Source organism: Lichenostomus cassidix, chromosome 12, assembly GCF_008360975.1.
Source record: "Lichenostomus cassidix isolate B80296 chromosome 12, HeHo_3.0, whole genome shotgun sequence".
NCBI lineage: Eukaryota > Metazoa > Chordata > Aves > Passeriformes > Meliphagidae > Lichenostomus > Lichenostomus cassidix.
The window spans coordinates 16180133-16196724 of record NC_139493.1 but is presented as its reverse complement, the minus strand read 5'-3'; the positions used below and the strand labels follow the sequence as shown (position 1 = coordinate 16196724).

Genomic DNA, 16592 nt, shown 5'->3' with positions numbered 1-16592 from the left:
AGATCTCCTGGACCTGCACAGAGGTCTGTGCACAGGTTTTGCACAGGGGCACACAGCAGGACACCAGACACAAGCTGCAATGGTGCAGGTGTGACCTGACCTAGAGAAAAGGTCCTTCCTTCCTGGTGAGAACAGCCAAGCACCAGAACAAGGACACAGAGACTGATGAACCCTTGTCATTGGAGAGTTGCAGACCTGAATGAACAAAGCCCTGGTCCGACCTTGGTGTAGATCCTACTTCGAGCAGCAGGTTGGACTAGACACCTCCTGAGGCCCTTTCCAGTCTGAATTATTCCACAGTGTCAACTTGGATCCCAGAGAACACCACAACGTCCTGTCACAATTTTCCATGGCTGGTTATACCTTTCAAATATTCACTAAAATGCAATCACTATTGAGATGAGACAAAACCCGTGCTGTTTGGTTCTTCTCCTCACAAGAGCACATGATGTTCCCACCCAGGATCTGCAATACTCTTGAATATCAAATCTGGAATTCCAAGAGATTTTAGAGGCACAGAAGTTACCTGGGTGCAGTGCAAGTGGAACACATTCAGAGCTTTTTCGGGAGAAGGTGGTGTTTACTCTGAGGCACTCTCAACCCAGAAAACATTACACATCCACAACAGCTCTTCCTTAAAGTACCAACTGCGTATTTCTTCAAAACTTCACATTTAGCACCTACTCTTAAGGAACAACCCCTATATTTGGATGCTGTACAGTCACAGGGTAAGAAGCTGAGTTGTTCTCTCTGTATATTCAGGATGTACAGCTCCACACCTGGGAAAAGAAGCCTCCCTTAGCAAACCAAGCCCATGCCAGCTCCCACCAGGACCACCTGCAGTGGTCTAAGCAGACTGTTATGCTTTTATTTCTCTGCTTGGTGCTGCTGTCCCTAGAGCAGAGCTACTTAAACAAAGGCTGTTTATTCTAAATTAATTGATTCTGCATTGAAGCACACAGAGACCACTCACAAGGCCCACTCCTCTAAGTCAGGGAGGGGAGCTACCACCTTCAACCAGGCAGCAGAACATCTTGAACCAACACAGAAGTTTCTGCAGTGATTTGCTATAGGCTAAGTGATTATTCACCAAATGTGATGCTTGCATAACCATACAAAGGATATCCAAAATGAACAAAGTTATAAAGACAAACAAATGTAACCATCTTATTAGCATTAAAAACAAAGACAAACAAAAACAAAACAAAAACAAAACAAAAACAAACAAACAAAAAAAAAAGGAAGAAAAGAACACTGTTATTTTCTTTTACTACTTGGGCTTTTTTTTGGATTTTTTTTTAATCAAAATTCCCCCACCTGCACATGGACTGGAGGGATGTAGTAGGAACTTTATAAAGCACCAGTTTTGTACCAATCGACAAAGAGCAGGGGATTTCAGTGGAGTTTATGAGCATCTCTCAAACATGAACACCAAAACATCCAGTCACCCACAAACTATTCCTCGGAGGGAGCAAGTTAAAAAGCCGTGAGACAGGAGCAGGAGAGGAGAGGTGACAGGATCAGGGGCAGCAGCTCAGCACACCGAGGCTCCCCCTCCCAAAGCTCACCAACAAGTCTCACACAGACATTAAATTATGACTTTGCATGTCTGTTTACCAGTCCCACAGACCGTGTTTCCCAGCCGCACAGATCACTGCTGCTCGGCCCCGGCAGAGCGGGACAGCCGCCGTGCCCGGCACCGCCAGGCCCCTCGCTCTCAGCCCCGCGCCGCCGGCACGGGCGGACCCCCGGGAGCCACGGCACCCCACGGGCGGCAGGCGCAGCCCCCGGCGCCCCCACAGTCAGAACCTCGCTGAGGCCCCGGAGCTCGGCCTGGCGAGCCCCGGGCCGGCCGCCCCGCTCCCGGTGGCGGGTGCAGCCTCAGCCCCGGGCCCAGCCCCGCAGCCCCGGCTCCTCGCCCCGCACCGGGACCCGCCCCCCGGGCGGCCCGGCAGCGCCGCCCCTCCGCCCCCGCAACGCCCCCGGCCCTCGGGGGCCGCTCTCCCGCCGCCCCCGCTCGCTGCCCACCGCGGGCCGGCCGGGCGCCCCGCGCCGCTCCGCGCACACCCCCGGCGGGGCGGGCGGGCCTCCGCCGGCGTGCCCCTGCCCGGCCCGCTCCCATTGTGGCGGCGGCCCCGCGGCGCCGCGCTCTCACCTGGGCGGCGGGCGGGGGCTGCGGCCCGGCGGCCCCGGGAGCTGCGGCCGCCCCGGGAGCTCCGGGAGCTGCGGCCGCCCCGCCGCCTCCTCCCGCCTCCGCCGCTCCTCGGGCTCCGCCGCCGCTCGGGGCCGCCCCCCGTCGCAGCGCCCGCCTCGTCCCCCGGGCAGCAACAGGCGCCTCCGCCGCGAAGGTTCCGCAGGGCGCAGAAAGGTTCCCCCCGGCCCCGCGGGGTGCCGCGGCCTGAGGGGTGCCGGGGCTGTCCCGGGGCTGGGCGGGGTGAGGCGGGAAGCCGGGCCCGGGCTGCTTCTGCCGGTGCCATCGGCTGTGAGGAGAGCGACTGCGAGGGGAAACCCCCAGCGCTTGCGGAAAGCTGCTAATTAGCCACAGGGACCCCGGTCGTTAAGGCCGAATGGCTTCGGGGGCCTCCTGAGCCGCCCTCAAGGCAGGTACAATACAGAGCTCAGCTCTGGGCCTTATCTCGCCAGGTGTTAAATCCCTCCATATGCATGAAAATCCATCGGGCTCTAAGCCCCCAGTCCAATGCTGGCTCTTCACAGGAGAGAACTTCCCCCTCCTACCCAGTGACACTGCACCCATTTAAGTTCACCGCCGCTGTTCCCTGTTCTCCTGCCACGAACCTGGCTCTGCTGTCTCCATGCCCTGCCCACAGGTGCTGGGCAACCATCACCTGGGTCCACCCAAACCCTCTGCCAGCTCGACATTCCCACTTCCTCAGCCGGTTAAACCCCAACCTTTCTGCAGCCTCCTCAGGACTCTTAAATTCAAGGTCTCACAAACCAGGGCCACCCAAAAGAGCAAGCAGCATTTCAGAGGGGAGTGCTGAGTAAAAGGTGAGCTCATCAGTCACCTCCATGGGCTGGCCATGGTCCCACAGACAGACACCCGAGCATGTTCACAGCTCTGTGACTGCCAGGACACTGCTGACACCACACCGAGCTGCTCAGCCTGCACAGCAGCACAAGTTCCAAGTTTTCATATGTTACAGGGAAGAAAAAGAACAATGCCAGCAGAGAAGGTGCCTGTCTGGTTCCCCATGCCAGTACTCAAATACCCAGAGCAAGAAAAATATAAGTGGACTGGTGTCTGGTAATGGATATGGAGCATCATCAGTGTAACTCAACTGTGAGTACTTTGGGGGCTTCCTGGGTTTCAGGGAAGCTGGAGTTAATCCAAAATAAAAAGGCCATAGCACCACAGAGCCATCTCACAGTGTGCCTCAGGGAACTTGGCAAAACCATGAGGGGTCACAGTAACCCTTTACCGTTCTCCCCACCTAGACACATCCAAATCCTCTATGGGACCTTCTGCTGTTAAACCTGACATGAAAGTCCAGGTTTTCCTTCCCTGACTCAGCCTGTCACGCAGGGGAGAGTTTCGGAGAGAGGGCTGGTGGCAGAGACCTCAAAAGTAATGGAACAAATCCAAGTTAAAGCAGGCAGAATGCCTCCAGCAGGGAGGAGTCCTTATGGGCTTTTGTTCTATATGACAACATTATAACATGCTATGCTTCAGGCATTTGCCCCACAGCAACATAGACCAGCACAGCCCAGCTAAGGATGGCTGCTTCACAGGCCACTCCTCTGAACACTCCAGCAGCTAAGAACCTCCTCCTTATTTCTATAAAGTTAGCTAAAGCAGAAAGCCTAGAAGATTATTCTTGGCTTCTAGAGATGTACAGCCACTATGTTTCACATTCATTGAACCTTTGCAGTTGGACACCCAAGTTGTCTGGCAGATATGCAGGGCTGGGTCTGCACAGGGGAGCTGCCTGCACAGTCCCACTGCAGTGCTCATCCCTTCACACAGCTCCACATCTCCCACGCTTCCCCAGCAGGCAGCTCGTGGTGCAGCCTCAGGACACCCACAGATGCCACAACCAAAAACATTCAGTCCAAGCAGTGAGTTAGGACTGCTGGTTGGCAACACTGAGAGTTGCACCATCCAGAGAGAACTGAGGTAGCAAACTCAGGTGTTTTTTCTCAAGGAAGTACCCTCAAGTCTCACCACACACATCAGCTCTGGCTCCTTAAACAGGTACCAGCTGTCCTTTACCACCTCTGTGGAGAATTAGTTTGTAGCAGTGACTCCTCCCAGAAGAAGCAAATAAAGCAATGGTCTGAAATCTTCCAGGTGGGATCAGTGGTTGCCCTACAGCTTGAGTGGAGCAGCTACCTACACAACCTCCCAAGTGCTTTTGCAGCCTTTCACACATCAGCCATCAGCAGAAGTGCTCTACAAACAACAAACTAACAGAGTTCCTCAGGCCAGTGGCTGGTTGCTCACCACAGCATGTGCCCTCTGTCCTTCACCTGAGCTGAATACAACTGGACACTTGCAGCAGACTTTGCTCTGAGCTGGGCAGGCACCCAAGCATTGGGAAATTCCTGTAGCTGGGTGTTGGGAAGCACCAAAGCAAAGGGACATGGAGCACTCCTCCTGCTTTGCCAGGCTCTTGTTCTAACCTGCAGTAGTTATTTCACACTCAGTGCTGACACTTTGCTCTTTCAAACCCAACCAGTTCATGGACCCAAGGGGAAACCCATAAGATCTGTAGAGAAGTTGATTTTGACCTGCACATCAGTATGTGGGGATGGCACATGTGAGCAGCAACAGATCATTCCCCACCAGGGTCCCAGGCTTTCTCCAACACCCCACTGCACCAGCTCTCCTTTGGAGGTCCCTGTACATCCAAGGAACAGCAGAGTCACACCTCTAGGGATAAATAAAGCTGAATGATGACCTACAACTGGATCCCAAAAGAGCAAAGCAGACATTATTTTAATACAAAGAAGGCCATCAGATTGCAATGCAACAGTTTCAACTTCTAACTCTTTAAATGCTCATATCATTTACAGTCTGAATGGGGTTCTTGGGCAGTATCAGTTACATGGATTAGGAGCTGTAGAGGACATAAGTACAATTCCTCTTCCTGAGGTTTTTACAGCTTAATGGACAGGAAGCATTGTTGATGAGCCTCCAGCTTCTTACGCTATGACCAGAATCTCCCCATCTTCCCTTTGTGCTTTTTACTGTCCTAGAATCACACTCAATTAACAGTACAAAAATAAAACCGATGTCATCCATCTCTCCTAAGCTGCACATGCATTATTCATAGATATGCCCTAATTGATTCTCTCATAACCATGAGCACTTCTGCACTTGGCTGTGTTGTTCTTGTCCAGCAGAGCACAATTTATGAAGTTTTATTCCACTTGGAAAAAGCACTTTCAAAGTGGTAACTTCCATGGCTTTTCTGATCAGAGCATCAAATTTGATCTCAATGTATAGAGACTTCAGTCCTGAGTTTTGTACCCAGATAAAAGTGTCAACTGAGTAACTCTGGTGTACTGATACTCAGTGTCCTGACTGGCAGGTCAGTATTGTTCTGGATAATCTGGGCCTTCTTCCCTGTAGCAGCATCTATAAAAGAGGCAAAAGGGAAGATTTGAAAAGCACTCCACACCCCTGATTAAATGCTCTGAAATGTGTAATCTACAAAACACATAGGGAGCCAAAATGCCCTTGCAACAGCTTTCCATGGAAGTTATAGAAGCATCTCCTAAACTACTCAGCCAGAGGACAAGGCTCTATGAAAACTCTCTCTAGAGCAGGAGAAAAAATACATATCCTACTTACATGAGAATACCTCTAGATTCTTTCATCCTAAGCTTTGACCAAGAGTTCTGGAACAGAAAGCCTGTGACAGAATGCTTGGAAACAGCACATACTATCAAGGTGAAGTCCAGAGACTCAGTCAGATGAGTAGGTCTGAATTTCACTCTGCAACCCAAGCATCTGCAAGTCAGCACATGACACCCTATTCAAAGCACCATTGGCACAAGTGTGTGGGTTTGAGGGGATCATAAATCACAGCAACTTTTTCTCAAGTACTCTAATGACAGCACAATTCCTACTGCTGGTGGACATGGCCTTTCTTAGATCCTTCTCTTTCGAATGTGGGGTCTAACCTTACATAACCTGACACTGAAGAGTCACAGATATCAGTGTGCCACCACTTGTGCTCCCTGGAGACCTTCAGTGCCAGGGACGTCACACAGTGCTCTGTAACATACCACCATTCACCATTAACAACGAGTTGCCTCCTCTTCCACATGCCTTTACTAATCTCTGATATTCCTCATTTCTCTATTTGGTGTTCCAGATGCTGTTCACTGGTCCCTTTGTTTGCTGCTGCACTGTCCCATAGTGAAAGAAAGGGACACACTGTAGCCAGTCCCTCACAGGGAGCACATCCCAGCTACAGGAAGGGAAACCTGATCGTGCTGCCGAGCTGTTTCCATCCTGAGAGAAGGGCTCAAGCAGCCATGCAGGGGGAAGTGGAAATCAGAAGCAGAAGTTCACTCGATTTCTAATGTCACAACGTATCATCGAGCTTCGTGCTGAAGGACTTGATCAAGGAGTCACGAGGGAGCCACAGCTCAGAGCAGCCTGCCAGGTTTGTGGCTCTGCAGCCTCTCGGGCATTTAATCAGCGTCATGATAGCCAGGTTGGATTTCACCTGCACCTCAACACTCAGCCTGCAGCGTCCTCCTTCCCCGCTAGACGGGGCTAAGAACCAGCCACTGCAAGGCAGGAACAGGGACTCCCGTTAGGGACAAGTTCAAGGCAACTCCACCGCATGAAACTACTTGAACACTTCTCTCCATGTTAGGCTCCACACTAACCCAATTCAGAAAGGATTCAGTGTCACTACAAAGCAAGATCTCGCTGCTTGAAAAGTTGGTACCTTGGTTTCTTAAACCCTGTGGTGAGCTGCTTTGGGGAGGATGTCAGTACTGAAACGCTGTAATGTCATTGCATAACTCAGCGCAGCTAACCTGAAACACTCTTCAGTCTTCAACACTCAATTTTCAAACACTGGGTGGTGGAACTGGGTGCAGGAAGGTAAAAAAAGGCACCACCTCTTCCAAGGGAAGGTGGAAGTGTTTACAATTTCAGGCAAGTAAAGGAAATAGCATAGATATGATGATATAACAAGTGGGAGAGAGAGCCAGACAGGGTGTTTTGCTCATAGAAGTGGCAGTAGTATATTTAAATAGTTAAAAGTAACAAGTTTATTAAACAATACAAGGCAATACCTTAGCAGAAAATGTCACATAGCTGCTGCTGGCAGAGCAGGGTACTGGCTAAACCCCAGCTCACCCTGCTTAGAAAGCCACTCCAAGGGTGATGTCTTTGAGGCCAGCAATGAACCCAGACACCCACAGTGCTCAGACCTCCCACAGGAGAGAGCAAAGTTAAACCCACACTGTCAGTACATGCAACTGCATCATTAAACTACCTTGAGAAGGCCCACTAGCAAATTCACAGCAGAATCAAAAATATTCTGATGTAGCTTTCTTCTTGTTCTGCTTTATCAGAACCACAGCGTGATGCAACTGAGAAGTAAACAAGCAAAATACAGTCTTGCAAGAAGGCATTACCCTGCTTGCTTTTAAGCCCAGTCTAAGAAACTAGACATCTCCACACTCCCCTCTAGTTTCAGCTTGCTCCTTTTAAGCCCTCCTTCCCAGTCAGGTGGTTACAAAGAGGTGCAACAAGTTGAGCACAAAAACATCCACCCTCACACCACCCCTGAAATCTGCTGATCCCTTCCTGGCCAACACGGGCTTTCTGCACCCCAGGACCTTTCACTCACCTAGGACATGACGTGAGCACAGAGTTAAAAAAATCACACACACACACCCTTACCTTCCTTAGTGAAAAACAAACCACCTGCTGGTCAGGACTGCCCTGCTCCCAGCTGTGCTTTGGAAGCTACAAGAAGAAGGCATCAAGTGGTTAAGTCTTTTCAGTAGGCAGTTCTTGGCTGGTCCTTATTGGAGGCACAAGCAATTTTACAACACTCCAAAAAGGCAAGGCAACCTCCTGCCAAGAGAAGAGCTGGGTCACGGTGCTGGGAGAGGCTGCTGTTCACTTTGCTTTTGCCTACAGCCAGCTCTACTTTTCTGCCATTAGTTCTGGGCAGGGAAGGTGACACAATCTATGACCAAGGTGAATAGGTTTTTACTGTCAGTGCTCTGCCAATACCTCCTTTTTAATGCTACAGTGAGCTTTTTCCTGAGGAATTAACTTTGACAACAGTCCATAATAGGTGGGTTCCCCTGTGTGATGACACTGTCCTCCTTGGGCTGCAGATGTCAGGGCCACAGTGTCCCTAATGCCCTGACCAGCCTCACCTGGGACTTCTACCCACACACCCAGCAGTGCCCCTTAGCGCAGAGGCTCAATTTAAACTCAGCTCTGGGCACTTAGTCTATGCCTGTTTTGTTTTGCTGGGTCTGGCCTGTAGACCTTCCCCCCGCCTTAACTTTCACTTTGCCTTATTACCATGAGCTTGTCTGATGATCTGCACCCTCGGTGATGCTAATTATTATCCCTCAGCCTGCCTGGCTCTTCTGACCCTGGTGTTGTTCTTCAAGCACTGACTGGGGAGACGCCTGCCCTGCTGGTCCTGGGATCCCTGATTTCTTATCCCTTTGAAGAGCACTGGGTATTTGCTATTGATGGAGAAGTGAGGGACTACTCAACCTCTTCTCCCCTCTTCTCCATGTGGTTAAACCTGTTGACCTTCACCCTCAGAATGTGTGTTGATGAAGACCCTGGGGCTTTACCAGGGAGGAAGGCTGTAGATTGCTTCAAAGAGTAAGATTTTTCTGTTTTGCTCATTTCACAACTGTGTTTTAATTGACTGTTCCTTACATGTGAGGGTGGCACAAAAAGGAGGGGTTTTTAGGAGATGAGAACAATACATGTAATTAAATGACTAATAACAAAAGACTTTCTGGTTTTGAGTAGATATGCAATAGACACAAGGCCTATGAGTGGATTATCAAGGTTTGGGAAGAGAATTTAGTGCAATTTTCAAATTAATGCTGGTAAGACCTACATTTGTTTCTTCAATCTGTAGACTCATCCAGGATTTATTTTTAATCTGCAGACATAAAACAAGGTAGAGAACTTTTCTCTTTGCTTTTCAGTATGCTTTCTACTCTTTTGTTCTTCACATGGGAGCTAATCTTTTGTTTATTAGAACACTTGTAATAATTCCAAATTCTTTAACAGCCCATATGTAGGGATCGGTGTTGATTTCACTTTTCCCTTATTAGCAGTAATGCTTCATTTTAGTATCATAATCCTGAAACAATGTACTATGTGAGACTCCCTGGTCATACACATAATTGTTCAGGCAATGAGTGTCACCAGGGGCTGCTCCTTTCCCTACATACCCCTGGTATCCAAAGCTGGAGCCTTGCAGGCATTGCCCACTATCCACCACACAGAGCCAGTTGTTCTAGAGGGATGTAATCATACTAATGACAAAATCTGGCATGCTTGAAAGCCACAATTCATTATGCCATTCATCCCAGCACCTCTTGTCTTTGGGAGGGGTCCTTCACAGCAGTTATTCCTGCTTCTTCACTCAGTGGGAATACACTGGTGGAACTCAGTGTTCCCTGCAGTCTGTCTTTCTGCAGTGGGTGGTATCTGAGTTTTGAAATAGGCAACTACATCGTGGTAGTTTGCTTTTCCTCCACAATAACTGAATTCACTCTTTTGAAAAGCAGCCCCTGAACAGCAGCGGTTTAAACTACACTAAACTAAATTTTCTCCTTCATTGACTCTGCTAGCTTTACAATTGTTTCTGAGGTTTAGGAGCTCAAGGAAGTTTTCTCTGTTTCAAAAGCACGTGTTCATTCCTAGAAGGCTCAATCTCTGGGGCATGAATTACCTAGACAGTTTTGATGGTGGATGTATTTAAATAGGGAAATCATGGAACTGTATACATGAAAGAAGTCATTTGGGCGTGCCTATATGCATAAAATGTCCTCATGCATAAAATGGGAAGCACTATTAACACATGATTTCTACACCTGCATGGCTAGAGTCATAGTGAATGACCTTCCCTGCTCCAATGCAACAAGATCTGCTAGCTAGGCCAATGTGGGAGGGAGGGGAGGACAATGCAATCAAGAGGGTGGGCAATTATTTTTGGAAACTTACCATTTACAGATCAGAATAGCAGTTAAGGTGACAACATACCTGTTGTAAGACCTTTGGAAACTGTACTGGGCTCCCTTTCAGGCACTACCAAAGAGTTATGAAACAGCAAATGGTTCTTTTTACAGTGCAGGGACATGTGTTCAGCATGTGGGGAAACAAGACTCAGATCCTTCCCTTTCTCCAGCTTCTGGTAGAGGAAGCAGCCTCTGGGATTCCCCTCATCACCCTGTTTGGTGACCCAGCACAGGACCCATGCACATGTCCAAATATATCCTTCATAACTTGCATTTGTACTGTGCTGCTTCCTTGCCCCTCTCCATCCACCTTATGGCCCTGGTGAGAACAAAAATGGGAAGTAAATTAAGCCATACCGTTTGTATTCCTGTCTGCACCCTGGTCTAGATCACATAAAGGATGGTTTTGATAAAGATTAATTTGCTGAAGTTAATTGGCATTAGGAGAGGGAAGGTATTAGTAACAGCTTAATTTTATTTCCAAGCAACTAAAATAGCTACACAAAAAAGGGCAAATTAATCAGCAAAATGTCCTCACTGCAGCCAAGCTGCATACACCCATGGAGAGGGCTTGTTACAGGTGGCTCAGCCTGCAAACACTGCATAGCAACCAGAATCATGTGAAGTATTGGGGCAAAATTGAAGAAAAAACACAAAAGAAGAGACAGAAGAAGCCAGAGAATGACAGGAACTGTAGATGCAGAGGGTTAGAAATTAGTCAAGTGGTAGGAGTGGAGTTTACCCAGACAAGTTTGCATATACTTGCCACCAGCTTCCACAGCCCTAGTGTGCTTTGCCAGAGTCACAAATGGACAGGACATGGAGCTGACAGCCCTGCTCACTCCTTTGCACAGTCCTGTTCTCCACAGGAGTGAAGACCAGTGGGCAGAGCAGGTTTTTCCACTGATAGAGACTCCTGGACTCCAGCAGCCAGAGGAGGTGTTTTGGCACATCTGCTGGCAGAGGAGCTGGAGGCAGGGACTCTGGCTCTTGGGATGCCTTGATGTTATCAGGTCTGTGCACCTCTCAGGGTTTTGCAGGAGAAGTGCAGAGCTCTTCAGCTGTTTCAGGCTGGAGATAATTCCACAGTACACAAACTTGTTTTTCTTAGTCATCTTTCATTTTCTTAGTCATTTTCAGCTAGTCCACACCCTGGATTTAAAATTGCTTGTGTACAGTCTGGGTGCAGAGCTGAGCAGGAATGGATTGCTCCCAGCTGGTGTCTGCGTGGGAAGGAGACTGCTGAATTCCCAAGAGATGTTGGGGACACAAGTACTCCCAGCAATTTCCCAGCATCAACTGACTGGAGATGGGAACAGAGCTAACAGACCTGGATGCTGTGACTGTGGCTGAAGCACAGGGTGAAGTCAAAGAATCCTCCAGAAAAAAACAGCTCAGGGATGTGGATGCTGCATCTGACACTTGCATGGGGAAGAGGAGAGCTATAGCTCTCCCTCCAGCAAACCCTCTTCAGTCAGCACTTAATCCCTCCTGGGGATAATTCTTAACTGAGCAAACCCCCCTGCCTCAGACACACATCCTTAAGAGAGAACATACAGGCTCTGGAGTTTGATAGTGCCTACAGGGTAACAACTTCTCCTCTGTGCAAATGATAAGGGGTACAACTCCACCAACTTCAAAATCCATGTGTCATCAAAATCTTGGCAAAGGTTCAGCCAGAGAAGACAAAAAGAGGAAAGCAGCATTAGGAATAGCAGCAAAAACTTTTCTTTGTAAGTGTGGGGTGTCTCTGCAACCAGTCCAGCAAGAGAAAAGGTTTTGTGAACCTGCCTGGAAGAAAGCTTTCTTCCTCCTCCTTTGCCATTTTCCAAGGCTCTTGGAAGAGTGATGCTGATCAAGTCCAGGCAAGGAGGAACTAGTTCAGAAGAGCCGGATCTGTGCACTCCCTTTTCTCTTTGTGCAAGGGAGAAATGAGGAGTTGCATGGTTGGATCTGGAAATGTTGCTCTAAAGCAAACACTGAATATTCACCATCTGGATGGTGGGTAACCGCAGCTTGCTTGTAAAACTTTCCACAGCAGGCAATGTTGTTCCCTGCAGCTCTCCCTTGGGGATCCATCTTCCAGGAGATTTTCTCCTCGCTCATGGCAGTTTTCTGTAGTGCAGGAGAATATAACAGCAGTTAAAAGGAAGTAGCGGGAGAAGGCTGTGTCTCAAGGAGCTCATCTGGCCTGATGCACCTGTCTGCTACAAAACAGGCTGGGAACAATCCCAGCCAGCCTGCTGGGAGAGGCTGGGATGAAGATAATTCAAAATGTCTATGGTGAAATCTCTCCTTTATTATCTTAGTCGCTAACATCCCACATATTTCAGGGAGACCAGCATTTTACTCCCACGATCCAAAGACAAAGCAAAATAAATCTTGGTACTCTCAGCCACAGTGCAAAACTCTGATTTATAGAAAATAGCATCCTAGCCTTGAAGAGTGGCTAAACACGCCTTCTTCTTCCTTCCTGGCTTAAAGCTTTGTATCCCTATTGCTAAAATCTCTTGTGAGTTCTGCTGTCCAAACAGCCTGTAAAAGCCATAAACATCTCTCATTTTGTCCTCCCATCTTTTTAACTTCTCTTTGGGCTAAAGCATTGTTTTCCTCCCAGACTACACTAAAGACTGCTGCCTAGGTACTACTTTAAATGTAATGAAATTATGATAAGCACACAAATGTTACATTAAACACAAACACAGACTGTGAAATAAGGTAATACTTGGAAAACTCCTGTTGATCCTATCCAGTTGTACTAGTCATTTGTTGTATACCAAATAACTGAAAATTATCTTTTTTCTCTGGAGAAGACTTGATGAAAAAAGATGCAAGATAAAAAAATCTCAGGAAAAAAAATTCTTCAGTGCAGAATGCCAAAATGATCCTTCCAGCATGTCCCTATTTCATAATTAGTTGATTTTTATTGCAAGTTAACAATCATATTGCAGCAGGTAGATACAGACACCTTGTTGCAAATGCACCCTGCAATATTTGAATCAAGTGCACTCCCAGGCTCTGAATGCTATCCACTTCTCTGCAACTGCTCACTGATGAAATTGGTATTTTGATAGTTTGTTGTTCCTTTGTGTCCAGAAGTGGTACAAATGTGTCTTACTCAGAAACCTCTTCCACTACAGGGAAAGTTGTGTGTGTGTGTGTGTGTGTGTGTGTTACACATATGCCTGGTATTCAAAGTGAATGGAAATGCAGAGCTTTGCATCAGCCATTTACTGTTGTTTGCAGCCATTACTGCACAGCTAGCTGCCTTTAACCCCAGCTCCAGAAGCAAAGAGGACAGTCAGGTATTTTTCTGGTTATCATTTATTAGTGCTGGTTTTAGAATAAGGATAAGGACCCAGCACTTATCTACATCCCAAAAGGAATAGACTGCTATATAAAATACCCTGCACTCCTATAAATGCAGCTAAATGTTCACAAACAAGGGTCCCTGGAGAACAAAGCCCATGGGTATGTCCCTGCAGTTACTAACACAGCATGCTGTGCCCTGGGAGGCAGTGGGATTTTTCTTCTTTGTGGGTTGGCATCCAATTTGATTCCTAAAAATTCAATGCTTTTCCCTTTCCCTTCTGCCATATTGTCAGGTACTCCTGATTTATTTGTGCAAAGGAAATTTATGAAGCTCCATTTTTGCTATATTCCCTCTCCACTGACCAGGGATTTGAAGCTCCTGGAAGGAAGAAAAGACACTGTCATCTACATGAGGGGACAAGTGGAAGAGGGAAGCAAAGAGCCTTGGGCTGCTGATGCTGTCTTGATGTGGCACTTTCAGTTCAGCAGCAGAGACTGAACTTTAAGTCACCACAATGTCAGGGATCTAAGTCTGCACCAGTAGCATCATGCTCCAAGGCCCACCTGCGTTCCTAGGTACCTGGGCTTGGAGGTGCTGAGTGTTTCAGGAAGCTGCCCTAAAACATCCCAGTCCCAGAATGTTTCTGGGGCTGCACAGGCTGTTCAGGGTCAGGGCAGCAAGACAGAAGTATTGCCAGAGGAAGTCATTCCTTCTGGGTGAAAAAACATGAACTATTTCATGGGAGAGGAAAACTCAGGGCAAGAGTCCTGGGTGAATTCCAGCACAGAATTTACATTACCTCATTTCAGCTGGAGATTTTCCCCATTTCAAATGCTGTTGGATGCTTTATGTTACTAAGGGAGCTTTGAGATTCTTCCTAGGTATGGCTGAATGTGAGAACCAAGTGTTCAGACTTTACAGTGCTTCAGGTCCCAGTGTTTGGGCAGTGCCTGCAACACATGTGGCTGCTGGGAGTTCATATCTGCAGAGCTCCCAGAGCCATAACCACCACCATGGACAAGCTAAAGATTAGGCTTGCCAAATACAGATACTGCATGTGACAAATACCACATATTTGTTATTAAGACCCTTGATGGAATCCATCACAGTTGTGATAAAACAACTCATGAACACAAAATTAACATGTTTGCACATGTGCCTGGCACCATTATAGCCCACTTTCATCAATTTGCTTATTGTTTCCATGTGCATCAAAAACTGAGACATAAATGCATTTGACCTAATTAACTCCTGTAGGGAGAAGTCATGAAAAGAACAGATATATAACCTGCACTTAAGGCCTGATAAAAAGGAAAAAAATGAACCAAAACCAAAACCAGAAAAAACCCCCAACAAAACAAACCCCACTCTCCTCTTAAATACGCTAGTAGTTTTAAAATTGTACTTTTCCCTGGTTCTGTTTAGTCTTTGTTTTTCAAAGCTGCTGTTGTTACAAGTAATCCCTAAGATCCTTGTTGCTGGAAAACATAAGGAAGAATTTGTTTGTATTCCCAGTGTGTGTCTTGCAGGCATTTCACAGCATGCTGTGCACAGTCTTTTCTTGCTTCCTTCTGTATGAAGTTTTCTTTGCTGGTTGTTTCCTATAGTAACAAAACAGATAAAAAACCAGATAAAAACAGATAAAAAAAGGAAACCCCTTGTTAAACCACAAAAACTAGCAAGGGATTTTGTGTGGAGCCTGAAATGAACTTTTAACTGACTCTCAGTTAGAGAAATTAGTTTAGTCAGGAAACAATGCCTTGTTGCCATGATGCCACTTTCTGTGTACTAACTGTCCCCTACTTTTCTCATGTTCTCCCTTGTATATTCTCTGTGCATTTGTTTAACTGTGCACTTCCACTCTCCCTTAGGCTCTTTCCCAGTTGCTGGATCATAGCTTTATACTCCTGGATAGCTCTTATATCACAGGACACATCAATAACCATCCTTTTCATTAATTTGGGAGAAACGAGAGGTACAAAAATCTGCTTGAAGTTGCTGGGTGTGTGTGAGAAGCTGAGCAAAAAGCTCTGAGCAAGACTGCAATAGCAGCAGTGCTGCAGCATGGTCAGGATTCAGGGGCCATGCTGCAAGAAAGCAAGAGGTGTATGTCAGTGTATACTTCATGCAACGCTGATCACTTTGTATTATTTAACTTTTTTGTTGACTTTCAGCTTGCAAACACAGATGTGCTGTCACTCAGATGCTCAGCTAGGCAGTTATGTGCTCTTGGCATTGCACTGAGTGTCTGAATGGAGTGTTTTGGCACCAGCCTGTTTGGAAGAGAGCTGTTTGCCTGCTCATGTTCTCATTAGTATCTGAGCTGATGAACGACATTCTTCTGCATTTCCACGTCCCTAGATATAGATCTGGCTTCTCTCTTCAGTCTGGGCTAAATGCTCAGGGGGAGCTGGCTGGAGAGCCTGTGTCTGCACTGCTGAATCTATGCAAACACTTGGAGAGCCTGGGGAGCAGCCTGCCTGAAGGCAAGTCCTGCAGATCCTGCGAGTGTCCAGAAGAGTTAGTGTAGTTGGCCATGGTACAGTCCTTGAAACTCTCAAGAGTGAACTATTTCTACTGATCTACACTAGTAAAACAATACACAGTGGTAGCTCAGCCACTGCCAAAATGTAGGTCTCTCCCTGCCCCCTCCTCATAAATACCTGAGCTGGTTTTAGTTTGTGTTGCTGTTTTAGTTCCAGCCCAGAAGTGTTGCTATCATTCATTCTCCTCTCACTCTTTCCTCTCCCTGCAAACAGCTACCCTTGAATTCTTTTTGCAGTAGGTGCCATCAGCCTGCTGTCACTGTTCCCCACTCTGTCTTTTTGTTTCTGTGAGAAATTTCTCGTTGAGCTTTGCTTGGCCTTTTCTGCTGGAAGGAAACCCCGATGCTCTCTCCACACACAAGAGCAGGCGTAACTCTCAGAAAAGGCGGCAACTGCATTCCCTGGATCAGTGTCCACCTCTGTTGCCCTCTGTGCATTTCCTCTTTGCACTCCATTCATGAACGGGCCTCCCCTGCCTTTTCCACTGTCACTCAGAAATAGCAAACAAGCACAGG

The 16592-nt window shown here is 47.5% G+C and overlaps 1 protein-coding gene and 1 long non-coding RNA gene across 3 annotated transcripts in view; one reads left to right on the top strand and one right to left on the bottom strand.

The window, feature by feature from the left end:
- RAD54L2 (RAD54 like 2) overlaps window positions 1-2314 on the bottom strand; it is a 67492-nt gene extending 65178 nt beyond the window's left edge. For both annotated transcript variants that reach the window (XM_085072940.1, XM_085072938.1), the window contains exon 1: window positions 2156-2314. The gene's annotated coding sequence lies outside the window, so the exon portion shown is untranslated. The remainder of the gene's footprint in view (window positions 1-2155) is intronic.
- On the top strand, window positions 2294-15151 carry LOC146431838 (uncharacterized). Its single transcript, XR_014854787.1, has 3 exons — window positions 2294-3301; window positions 6342-8845; window positions 13897-15151. It is a non-coding gene; the product is annotated as an uncharacterized LOC146431838 (long non-coding RNA).
- The last annotated feature ends 1441 nt before the right edge of the window (window positions 15152-16592 follow it).